Genomic DNA, 12,566 nt, shown 5'->3' with positions numbered 1-12,566 from the left:
CATTGAACTGTTTAGAAACAAAGAGTGGCATGACATTAGCTGATGCACTAGAATCAACCAAACAATTGTGGACATTGAAGTTGAATATTTTGAATGATAACAAAAATGGTGGGCAGAGTGAGTTCACTTCTTCCATGTGAAGCATGTTGAGTAGAGATGCGAGTGATCAAGAGACTTGATTGGTCCCTTGTTGGAAGAGGGAACATTGTCTGTGGAGGTTTTCCATAATACTCACAAAAGAATATCCCGCTAACCTGTGAGTTTGGTAAGCTCATATAGAAAAACGTTTGCGTAAGTCTTCTTCATAACTTCAACAATATTGTAATCCAAAGCGGGAAGACTCACCACATTGTCCGAGGGAAGACTTAGTTTTGCACTATCCGGTGGAGTGTTCTAGAGTTTGTTTCTCATGGACGTACCTTTCGATGTCGCTGTCTTCTTGGACCATTTTTTTTTTCCTGTGTTGAGGTTGTCGGTGGATTAACTGTTCTAAGCAATTGTTTGAATTTTTCTTTTGGTATCTCAATCACAACAGGAGCCCCTTGGCTTCTCAATTTGTATCCGTTGTTTGTCTTTGGGGCCTCTTCTCGGTGGTTGTTTTCTTCTGGGCAACATTAAGACATTGGTACATGTTAACTACGTGCCCAAAAATTGGAGCTTCCTCAGATGCAACATCCTCTTCATTATCTTCATCTTCTGGCTAAACCTGCTCACTAGATTTAAAATGATCATTCATCTTTGAAGCTATAGTGCCCATATTTTGATTCCAATCTAGACAAGTATTCTCTGAATGTCGTCCTTCGTGGATCACAGAAAAGTTATCCTTTGCAAACTGGTCCACTTGGAACACAACATTGGAGCTCTGTGCGTATTTTTCTAGATGACCATTGCTTCTACCTGATGTCACATTCTTCCTTCATGCAAAACTGGGAGTTCTATTGCTCACTTCTGTCTCGATCATCCGTTTCTTGAGTTCTTCTACTTCGGTTGTCAAGGACTTTAGGAGATGAGTAAGGGTCTCAATTTGACTTATTTCCTTTTCCTTTACCTTATAGCATTGGAGACCTCCTGCCCATGTATTTGGAGTCCTTAGATGGTTCATAATATACAATGACTCCAATCATGCACAGGTCTTTCTCTACATCAATTGCTTCTTGGGAATTTTATGAAAGTGTTGGTTTTGCAACTCGCTTGACAAATTGCATAATGCTGGTTGGTAGTGCAGACGTGTAGTAGTCGACTGTGATGGAGTCATGAGGTTTAGTGTCTGCAATGAAATTGTTCAAAATATGGCTAAAACTATCATTAAAATATTTCACATTTTCTTTCTTCTCCATCCTAAGGCTACCCAATTCATTCGACAACATAGTGGGGGTTTTGTCATCGGAAAATTTCTCAAGGAAAAATCTCTTGAACGTCCCCCAGTTTTGAATGGAGTTGATAGGAAGGCTATGATACCATACAATTTCTCTGCCATCCAAGGTACATGGAAACTATCTGCTTGCAATATTGTCGTAACATACCTTGAGTGTCTGCAGATGTACATAGAATGTATGTAGATGGTATTCTGCCTTCACTACTCTGTCAGGGTCATACTTCGTTAACAACGTCTTTGCATGTCTTGGCATCTTGTACAAGACACCTTGGAGTGCCAATGGGATCTGTGTCATCCATTCTAGATTTTTATTAGCCATATTTTCCTGTTCTTCATACTCCTCCTCTTCTTTTGAATTAGACGGTTCAACCTCTGAATCTATTGGTCCGTTGGAACTTGAGCCCAATAGTATGTTGTTAACTTATTCTCCTTATAAGAAACAAGAGGTTCCTCTTCATTCTCAATAGCTTCTACCATCTCTCCAAGAGTGGAGAAGATTTCTTCTTCAACATATGAGACTACCACTCTAGTGGGTGTAGTCTTTTGCTTCCTCTATGAAGAGGGAAGATTGTGTACTCCTGCAATCAATCCAACAACTTTGGAAAACTCACAGGTGATGGTAGAACAACGTGAAGTTGATGATATGAAATTTCTTGTTCGGATCTGGGAGGTGAGGAGTAACCAAATTTATATTTGTGCATGGGAGAGAGGGAGTTCATGTTACTACCTTAACCAGATGATGGATACATTGGGTTGAAAGGACATTCAACCATAAACTACTAGCGGCCCTCCTTCTAGCACCAAAAATGTTGACGGTGCTAGACTCGCCAACATTCAGGGGATCTCCCTTGTATGAAGTCCCAACTAGAGATCACATCATTTGGTGTATGAGTCCCATACGGTATGATGGCCTAGTTGCCATTATCTTAGATATTTTCTTTAGTTCTTGTTGTTCAACACATGAAAGTGTTATGCTTGTAACTTCAAGAAAGTGAGGTGAGTATGACTGGTGAGTGCGTAATGTAACTCTGTGTCCGAGTTCTCTTACTGTCAAAGGGGAAGGTAAAGTAAACCTCTTGATGAGAGGGAATAGTCCCAACCCAGGAAGAAACACACGTGAACAACAATAAAGGTCTATCCAACATTGAGTAGAATAGTCCGCAGTGGATGCAGTAGTCGTGAAAACCATAGTTCAAGGGAAAACACATACACCATCCATCAGAGTAGTCCACACGGAGGTGATGGTCATTAAAACCAAGAAAATAAAAATATGGTCTATCTAATGTCTAGTAGATTCTTCCACACAGAAGAGACAACAGTGATAAACAATACAACACATATTCAACAATATAAGTACTAAAATAACTGAAGTAGTTAAACTATCTTAGTACAGGTTACGAAAATATGAAATATAAGCATTTAAATAATAGTCTTAAAAACATATACAAAACGTGTGCGAAAACATGCTAGCTTGAGACAAGCTTTTGAATTAAGTAAAAGTTCCAAGACACATCTGTACAACATACATCACTAACCCTAATAATGGGACATTGGAGCCACTCCTCACTCCTCAAAGAAGATACTACAAACTCTCCAGGATATGTGGGAGGTGTTACACAAAATATTGTCACCATGACTATTTGCAGTCAGTATGGGTCTATCATCATTCATACTGTCCTCCTTAGCAAGTCTCAAACCTCATCTCTTCATGTCAAGCTTTGAAAATGAGAGAAAGTCCTTAAAAATCAATAAAGCTCTGGTTCCGCACTTTCTCTTACTGTTACCTGCGGTCCCGCACCCCATGGTCATGTTACCTGCAGACCTGCCCGCTCTGTCTCTAAAGGAGTGGGTGTGGACCCCTGTGAAAGTAAAAAAGGCGCAAGTTTATTCTTAAAAACTCACTTGTGGTTAATTCTGGATGATTCTAGAAGGAATCTTGACGTGGATGGTTCGCTCCTAGGTGGTTCATGCATCCCAAAACTAAAGGAGCTAATCCCTTGATGAGAGGAGCTTATCCCTTTGAAGGAGGGCTTTATCCCTTTGAAGGTGGACCTAGTAACTTCCCTCCATTGCACTATAAATTAAAGCATTGGGCTGGTTGCTAGGGAGGTTAGAAGCTGAACATTTTTGAGAGTAAATGTTGTTGGAATCGAGACTTCCTAGTTAAGCTTGAGAGGAGAGATTACATACCTTTTGGCTTCATTGGGAAGAGAGTGAAACTTGTCAAAGTAGAGGAGATTCTTGCTGGACCCTGGGAGGAGCTTGTACAGCATCAAGGCACCAAGGTTGTAAAGTTCTTCTTTGATTAAAGTTAATACAATCAGATTCATTTTTCTCAACAAATTGTCTTATGTGATTTGTTTCATTAATTCCTTGTTCATCATGATAAATATGCTTTATTATATTGGTTTTTCAGGTGCTATTTAATGTGTGTGCTTGTTTGTGTTTGCAGATCCTTTACAAGGGAGCTCATTTGGATCAACGGAGCGTGGCTTCCACAAAATTGCACTGGACCCAAGGTAGGTCTAAAACACTTGTTTGCCTTTATCTATAAACTGCATATTTAGAGAAAGATAGAATTTGTTTGGTTTGCTTGTCGCTAGATATCATTAGATATTAGGGAGGTCGATCTTGTCCGAAAGAACAACTTATCCAGCCGAAAAAATGGCGACTCCACTGGGGACTTGAATTTTTTATTTTTCCTTTGCTTTTACTTTGACTTGAGAAACTGTATCTTTGTTTCTGTTTTTGGCTTGATGTGTGTGGGATTGGGTAGGTTTAGTAGATCTTGAATTATTTTTTGTTTTTTCATACTTTTGGGAGAGGACCGCACCCTCTGCTTGTAACACAGTGCGGACATACCCGCACTTTTTCTTTACACACAGAGCGGTACCGCACCTGGGTGAACTAGGGGCCTGCGGACCCTGTCAAAATTTTGAAAAACTTAAGATTTTATCTTTCAGTCAGTTTAGGATTTGTTAATGCGTTTTTAGCCTCTACCCAGATCTGCACGTGACTTGTCAGGAACTTTTCTTAGGTTACTTCCATTGGCATTATGGTTTTAGGTGAAATTCCTAGAAGTTTTGGTTGCTGGGCTTGATTTTCATTTTGGTCTTGTAGTAACTCAGAGCTTAGAAGCCTTAGAAACCTCAGATCACCTTGGTTTTTGCTGGCCTTCTTATGAGTCTGACCGTTTGCAAAATCTACCTTTGTTGAGGAATCCATCTTATTTTTCTCTTTGCGAAACTTCGAAAGGAATTGTGTTGAAAGTTTTGGATTTCATTTTTAGAAAAGAAAACAAAAATTGGTTATTTTTTGACTGATCTGTGATTTTGGACAAATTGGTCCTTAGTTTGCTCATAACTAAGTAAAACATCCTTGAAAAGAAATCTTGTAAGCTTTTACTTCAAATAGTTTTTTAGAATTTATAGATCTCAAGATTAGATTTTTCAATAGTTTTGAGTGTTTTATAAATTAAAAAAAATCTCTTTTGAAAAAGTTTGTTTCAGTAGTATTTGAGTGTTTGAAAAGAAAGGGAAATTTTTGTGAGCATAACTAGTTGTCTCGTTTTTGAGTGTATTGGAAAAGACAAAAAGCTCTTCTTTTGATTTGTTTGTTAAGGAAAGATTTGTTTTTACAAGCATTTGCATTCTCAACTCTCTCTTTAGCTAGAAATTCATTGAAGGGAAAAGATTTCTTATCATCTTAAGTGCATTTTTTAGTGATTTAGAGTCGAGTCTTCACACCATAAGTTATAGTTAAGAAAAAACCAATAAAAATAACGCTTAAAGTAAAATCTATCTAGTAATCTTTTTATTTCTAGGGCTCTTTATCACCAACATAACTTAGGCTAGTATCTTGGAGTAAGGAGTAATTAACTCTCCAAGATAGTAAAACAAACAAGTAGCTGTATCTTGTGGTAGGAGATAAATTCTAATGGTTGCATCTATGCTCTGGGAAGCTCCTCTTATAGGAGTCAAGCACGAGATCGTGTTTGAACCACTGGGGTAATCAATCCTTCCTCATTGGGAACGATACTAGATATACATGTATTAAAAACGGTAAACCTCGGATTAACCATTGTTGAGGAGCCTGGGGTCACTTGTTGGTAAACCTTGGATTATGTCAAGGAGCCTTCAAGGGGATTGAGCTTGCTACTCTGCCCTTGCATGTGTATCGGATCACAGACTGTTCCCCCAGGTATATTTGTTTCCGTTGGCCATATTCTATAGGATTCTTTCCTAAGGTGACGGTGGAGGGAAGATCCCACTGTACCTGGAGCAGACGTTGGCTAGACTCTCTTGGATTTTCTGGGGGGTTCTCTTCACTTGAGACGGTTTAGTGGAGAAACTTGTGACAGTCTATTCATTAAGCAGGTTGCCGGGGTAACTGTTCCAACCGCCATTTCTGTATTGAACTCTACGATGTTGGATTTCATCACCAACTAGTGTTTTCGGTACGGAAAGTTACTGTTTGTGTGTGGTTTGATCTCCTAGATTCTTTAGGCATGTGATTCAAAATTGTTTGGTTCTTTAGAGGCTTTAGGTGGTTTTCATTAAGATTTTTCTTTGTTTGTGTGTGAAGTAGTTAAAATATTTAATCGTGGCTGAATTACCGAGGATTCATAGGTCGAATTGGCATAACCTGCTATTTTCAGCACTTTGGGCGTATCGAACCTCAGTAAAAACGTCAACCGGTTTCACTCCTTTCTAACTAGTTTATGGTCTGGAAGCTGTGTTACCCATTGAATGCGAAATCCCGTCATTGCAATTGGCCATCGAATTACTTCCAGCCACTTCTGAAGAGGAAAAACATTTGTTGTACTTGGCTCAGCTAGATGAGAATCGACATGATGTTGCATTAGCAATCGAAACTCATGCCAAATGTATTAAAGCTCAGTATGATCGAAATGTTACCCCTCGTAATTTTTCGGAAGGAGACATAGTCTTATTATACGATCAAGCAAATGATAAATTAGGTACTGGAAAATTCGTACCCATGTGGCATGGTCCTTATGTTGTTAAGCGAAAGCTGGAAAAAGGGGCCTATGAATTGGTAGACTTTGACGGGGTCTCTTGAGGTAAACCAGAAATGGTCTTTACCTGAAGAGGTATTATGATTAAATCTGGGTGTGGAGATTTTTAGTTAGGTTAGTTTTCTTTCTAGCTGGTGTGTTTTAGATTAAAAAGTGTGCTTAGCGTGGAGAGTGTTTTTTGTCATTATTCCTGCTTATCTTGACTTTAATCTTGATATTGCAGATGTCGACGCCTCTCCAAACATACATTGGTTTTGCTGATGGTGCTTGTCGTAATACACGGAACATTTCTTCCACAACTTGGGTTATCTATTCGACCTCTGACGAGTTGGTATCTATGCATGGGGTAAGCCTCGGTCAAACAATGAACAACATTGCCGAGTATAGTGCAGTGATTGAGTTATTATCTGAATCTATCTCATTTGGGATTCAGAGTTTGATAGTGAGGTTAGATTCTGAACTCGTTGTATCACAGCTTAATAGAGTACATGCCATTAGAAATCTAGTGTTATTGAGATTATTTTTGAGAGTTCATCTCTTGGAATGTGAATTTGATTATATTGAATATCAGCATATCCCAAGATATTTAAATACATTAGCAGATGCAATTGCTTCTCGAATGTTAAGTAGACATTTGCAATAATCATACAAGTAAATTTAAAAACATTCCATAACATTTTTTACAAGATAAGCCGGTAATAGTGATATAGTATAGCATAGAAGTGTGTCAAATATACATCGTCTTCGATCATAGGTTGAAAAACACCTTATGATCGGCAAAAATGATAGCACAAAAAGAAAAAAAATGTCATATGAGTCTACAACAGGCGATCATCCTATCACTGGTGATGATCACGATAAGAAACCACTGTACAGGCCACCCTACAAAGGAACCTCCTAAAAGGTCCTGGGACCCCAATCACATAGCGCTGTAGCCTAAGAGGAATGTCATCTATGCTAGTCTCCGGAATGTCTGCTGTCAAACGCTCTAGATGACTCTCCAATTCGGCCAAGGTCTCTGTAGATTCGTCCTGTGGGGCTGGTGCTACTGCAGCTGGCTGTTTCCTCTCATAGGGCCAGAGAGTGGCTAGTCGCCGTGGACCTACATCTGCATTTGAAACTTTTACTATCAATTTTGGGACGATATATATATATATATATATATATATATATATATATATATATATATATATATATATATTAGAAAATGTTGAAAATGATTTTACCTGAGTCATCCCATTGCTCTCCTGGTGGAAGAGCCATGTCTGGGTCACCACGATAATCTACCCCAGCATAAGGAAAGTCCTGAATAGCAAAAACTTGGTTCTCCAACCAATGAAAATACTCAGGAGTGAATCGAACGACTTCTGTTCCCTCCTCAGGATGACGGGCCATAACTGCAACCCAACACATCAGTTTGGGCTCTCTGGGAAGTCCAACTCCAACGGTAAGATGCTATGGGACCAACATTGGGACCCTCTCTAGACCAAAGCTCACAACTAAAGCACCATATCCAAAGGTCTTCAGTTGTCTATTCTTTGCTCTAGTCAGTTGGCCTTTTATATTAGCCAACATAGCCTCGCACCAGTTGAAGATGGTGCCTTGAAAGCAGTCTACTGCCATCCGCATTTGGGATCCAGTGGCTACATGTAGTGCTGCACTTCCACAGAGCCTGGTAACAGTAAACGCAATCACTTTGAGCTCAGGACGGGATATGGTTTTGATATCTATCCCTTTGTCTCTAGTTTGGTCGTTACAAAACTCTAGCTGGAGGCTATCGACAGACTGGCCACTTGGCCTAGTCCCGAATAGAGTCAAATGTTCACCTCTCTTAGGCAAATCAGTCAAAAAGTAAATGTCTTCCGGCTCTATTTCGAGCTGGTGGCCACCAATAAAGAATCACTGGTCTTGTATGTTCCACCTGTCTACCAGCTACTGCAAAAAGTCCACCTGGGACCTCATGCCAGGTATGGCCCAGAATTTGTATAAACCGAATTCCTTCAATGCATCAATTGAAGGTTGATGATTAATCGCGGCGAGATCCACATCCTCGTGCTCCCGTTCCCACCAATCAAGCATGATGTATACCCTACATTCAGTAAAAAGGCGAATTAGAATATTTAAAATCAAAATTTTTGGGTGGAATTTGAAAAATTTAGGTTTAAAAACCTTTGCTGCGGGGACCGCACCCTCTCTGTTAGAGACAGTGCGTAGTTTTTTCCTTTTACGAAAAAGTTGGGGTCTGCAGGTTTCCTATGCTATGCCTGCGGACCCCCCCGCGTGGGTTTTTAACCTAGAAATTTCCTAAAAAACAAAATAAAACCCTAAAAACAATTTTCAAACGGATGAAATGAAAGAGTAAGATGATGTGGATTACCTGGAGGAGACGACGTTCGATTCCAACGAACGGATTTTCCGCAATCTTCACGGGAAGTTTCCGACCAAAATCTCTCTTTTCTCACTCTGAAGTCAAACGGTAAAAATGAATTTACAAAAGCCCTTTTAATAAGCTTTTTTGAATAAATGAGTTTTTAATTTGTTTATTTTTTACTTTAAAGAGGTAACTTTTGAAGCATTTTTATCTATTTTAAACAGGTATGAGTAATGTTTTAGTTTTTGTGCAGGATAACGGATTTTTCAGGCAAAATTGCTCATTTTCGACAAAAAAACATTAGAGTCACCTTTAAGCTCTTTTCTGACTCCTAAAACATGAAAATATTGCTGATTTTTTCTTTTTAAGATCGTTAAAACGGAACTAAAAAGATGGTCCACTTATAGCGCTTTTCTAACCGTAAAAAACATGAAAAGATTGCCAGATTTTTGTCGTTTCAAATTCAATATTGGTTATAAAACAACGTGTCATTGATCACTTTTTTACTTTTTCGGATCAGAGGCACTAATTATGAAAAGTACTCCTTGGTCGTAATGATCAAGCGGTTCTCTCAAGTATTATTTTATACTTTTTCGGGCTTGGGAGACACAAATTTACGAAAAAGGACAACCATGGAGTTTTCTTAAGTTTTTTCAGACTCTCTAAAATTGGAAAACGCCGAGTTTATCCTATACTGGACTCGTTAAAATTTAACAGTAAAGGACCTGTTCAATTACAAACAGGAACAGGCCACTCCTTCTTAGGGTTTGAATTTAAACTAAGTTGGACTCATCCGAAGGATGAGCTTATAATCAAGCAAATGTTATCCTCCTCAAGCTTGTCAAAAATAAAGAGGTACTTGCCAGAAATGGTGGGGAAAAGAGAGAAAAATGAGCCTGTTTGTCATACTTTGTAACCACTCTTGAACACGACACTTTTCATTCACCTGGGTTGGGAAATCCTTTGCCTAACAGTTGATCAAACCATATTGAAAGTCTTCAGCCGGTTTCTGGGTATTAACTTTGGGTCAATTGTCACCAAACCATTTGCTGTGTCGTTATGTGTTCAAGAGGTCAGTGAAAATAAACCATTCATCTGTAAAATATCTGGCATCCATCTTGACCATCCCTGAGTTAGTCCTTGCAACTAAATTTCTTCAAACTTGATCTATGATTTCGTGTTGTGGGCTTGCCTACGACGAATCGCTTTCTATCGACTTCAGCTCATTATCTAGAAAGATGATCTAGAAATCGTCATTACCTTGGGATATGCATGCCTCAATGGCATGTTTCTTGCCTTCGACAATAGGTTGCATCACTGACCTTCGATCAAAGGATTCCATGACATGTTCGACATCAACACATCTATTCACATCTCATGGATTGTACTGAGTACTTTGAGAGCCATTGACATTACTAGTGGTTTCTCTCACACTTGTTAACAATTTACATCATTGACTGGTAATCAAGTGGTTTCTACCATGTTTGACTTCGACACATTCATTCACATGGTTAGAATCGTACTATTTCGGGAAGTAGAAATCAAGACCCTGGATCTAGTTTCCACCATCCAGGCTGCGAGGAATTTTGTATTCATTATACAGTGGACTATTCATAAACAGATGGCTGCGTCCATACTGTGTCTACATGTGTCTATACTTGTGATGTATTACAAGATCATTCCTATATCAGAGCAGTAGTTAGTTTTCTAGTCAGTTTTGATCTGAGTATGGGAATGCCTACCTCAACGATGATATGATCTCATATATATATTTTGCATTGAATGTTTTTACAGGTTCCAACCGGGCTCTCCACAAGATGATCCTCGAAATGATAAAGTACTTCACTCTTCTTAGATGATAAATGAAATCCTCATCTACTACAGACTTCGCACTTTAGGGGGAAATCTGTTACACAAAATATTGTCACCATGACTATTTGCAGTCAGTATGGGTCTATCATCATTCATATTGTCCTCCTTAGCAAGTCTCAAACCTTAGCTCTTCATGTCAAGCTTTGAAAATGAGAGAAAGTCCTTAAAAATCAATAAAGCTCTGGTTCCGCACTTTCTCTTACTGTTACCTGCGGTCCCGCACCCCATGGTCATGTTACCTGCGGACCTACCTGCTCTGTCTCTAAAGGAGTGGGTGCGGACCCCTGTGAAAGTAAAAAAGGCGCAATTTTATTCTTAAAAACTCACTTGTGGTTAATTCTGGATGATTCTAGAAGGAATCTTGACGTGGATGGTTCGCTCCTAGGTGGTTCATGCATCCCAAAACTAAAGGAGCTAATCCCTTGATGAGAGGAGCTTATCCCTTTGAAGGAGGGCTTTATCCCTTTGAAGGTGGACCTAGTAACTTCCCTCCATTGCACTATAAATTAAGGCATTGGGCTGGTTGTTAGGGAGGTTAGAAGCTGAACATTTTTGAGGGTAAATGCTGTTGGAATTGAGACTTCCTAATTAAGCTTGAGAGGAGAGATGACATACCTTTTGGCTTCATTGGGAAGAGAGTGAAACTTGTCAAAGTAGAGGAGATTCTTGCTGGACCCTGGGAGGAGCTTGTATAGCATCAAGGCACCAAGGTTGTAAAGTTCTTCTTTGATTAAACTTAATACATTCAGATTCATTTTTCTCAACAAATTGTCTTATGTGATTTGTTTCATGAATTCCTTGATCATCATGATAAATATGCTTTATTATATTGGTTTTTCAGGTGCTATTTAATGTGTGTGCTTGTTTGTGTTTGCAGATCCTTTACAAGGGAGCTCATTTGGATCAACGGAGTGTGGTGTCCACAAACTTGCACTGTACCCAAGGTAGGCCTAAAACATTTTTTTGCCTTTATCTATAAATTGCATATTTAGAGAAAGATAGAATTTGTTTGGTTTGCTTGTCGCTAGATATCATTAGATACTAGGGAGGTCGGTCTTGTCCGGAAGAACGACTTATCCAGCCGACAGGAGGAGCCAAGGTGAAAAGTAATTTTCTCATATAATGAGGTGGTATATATAGCCAAGGGGAATAATTGACCCATGTGACTCTTCGACTTCCCTCATGACTATTTGACTTCCTATGAATTTACAACTGAAGTGACTCTTCAACTTCGTATGTGTGTCTCTTGGACTTTCACATTACATTACATTTGATTACAAAAAGTATGGCCCATAGTAGTGATGTGGCCGAGACAACTGATGACACAACTCGACATGACACTATTGACATGTACTGGCTGACTGTGGTGTTCATGTTGAGCTGTTGTGCTGCTGAGTGATGGGTGTTCTCTTGGTGTAACTTGTCTTCACCTATGCATGGAAATTGTGTAGAATCTTCGATGGTCTTGGTATTTTCTTGATGGTGCATGTGTATGTGTCCCTTTCGCTCAATGCTCAATGTGCTTTGTGTGTTTGTTCAGCTATGAGCAAGTCTTCTAGCATGCACTCCTTCTTAATCCCACTCGTCATCACACCATGTTTCATCAATGTACCTATTCTTGCAATCACCCATGACGAGATGACATCAAATCCAAAAATATCCTAGTCTAACATGATGCATTGTTTCTCATTTCGGTGCAGGTGACTAGTAGAGGGACAAGGCACTAAAACTGCGCCAAGCACATCTTGGGCCGGGATGAGAGGCTCTAGAGCACTATCAGGAAAAACTGTGTAGATGTCACTAGGATGTAGATTTGCGCAATTCGTGACAACAGTGATAACTACGAGGTAGAACCCGATTGGGAGGCATAATTACACAGTTTCTGGGAAGAAGTCTAGGTAGGGTGTCAGGGA

This window comes from Pinus tabuliformis, chromosome 3_2 (assembly GCF_031772625.1).
Source record: "Pinus tabuliformis cultivar Carrire ecotype Pingquan chromosome 3_2, CPIR1, whole genome shotgun sequence".
Taxonomy (NCBI): domain Eukaryota; kingdom Viridiplantae; phylum Streptophyta; class Pinopsida; order Pinales; family Pinaceae; genus Pinus; species Pinus tabuliformis.
The sequence above is the reverse complement of the archived record's forward strand: the minus strand, read 5'-3'. Positions refer to the sequence as shown.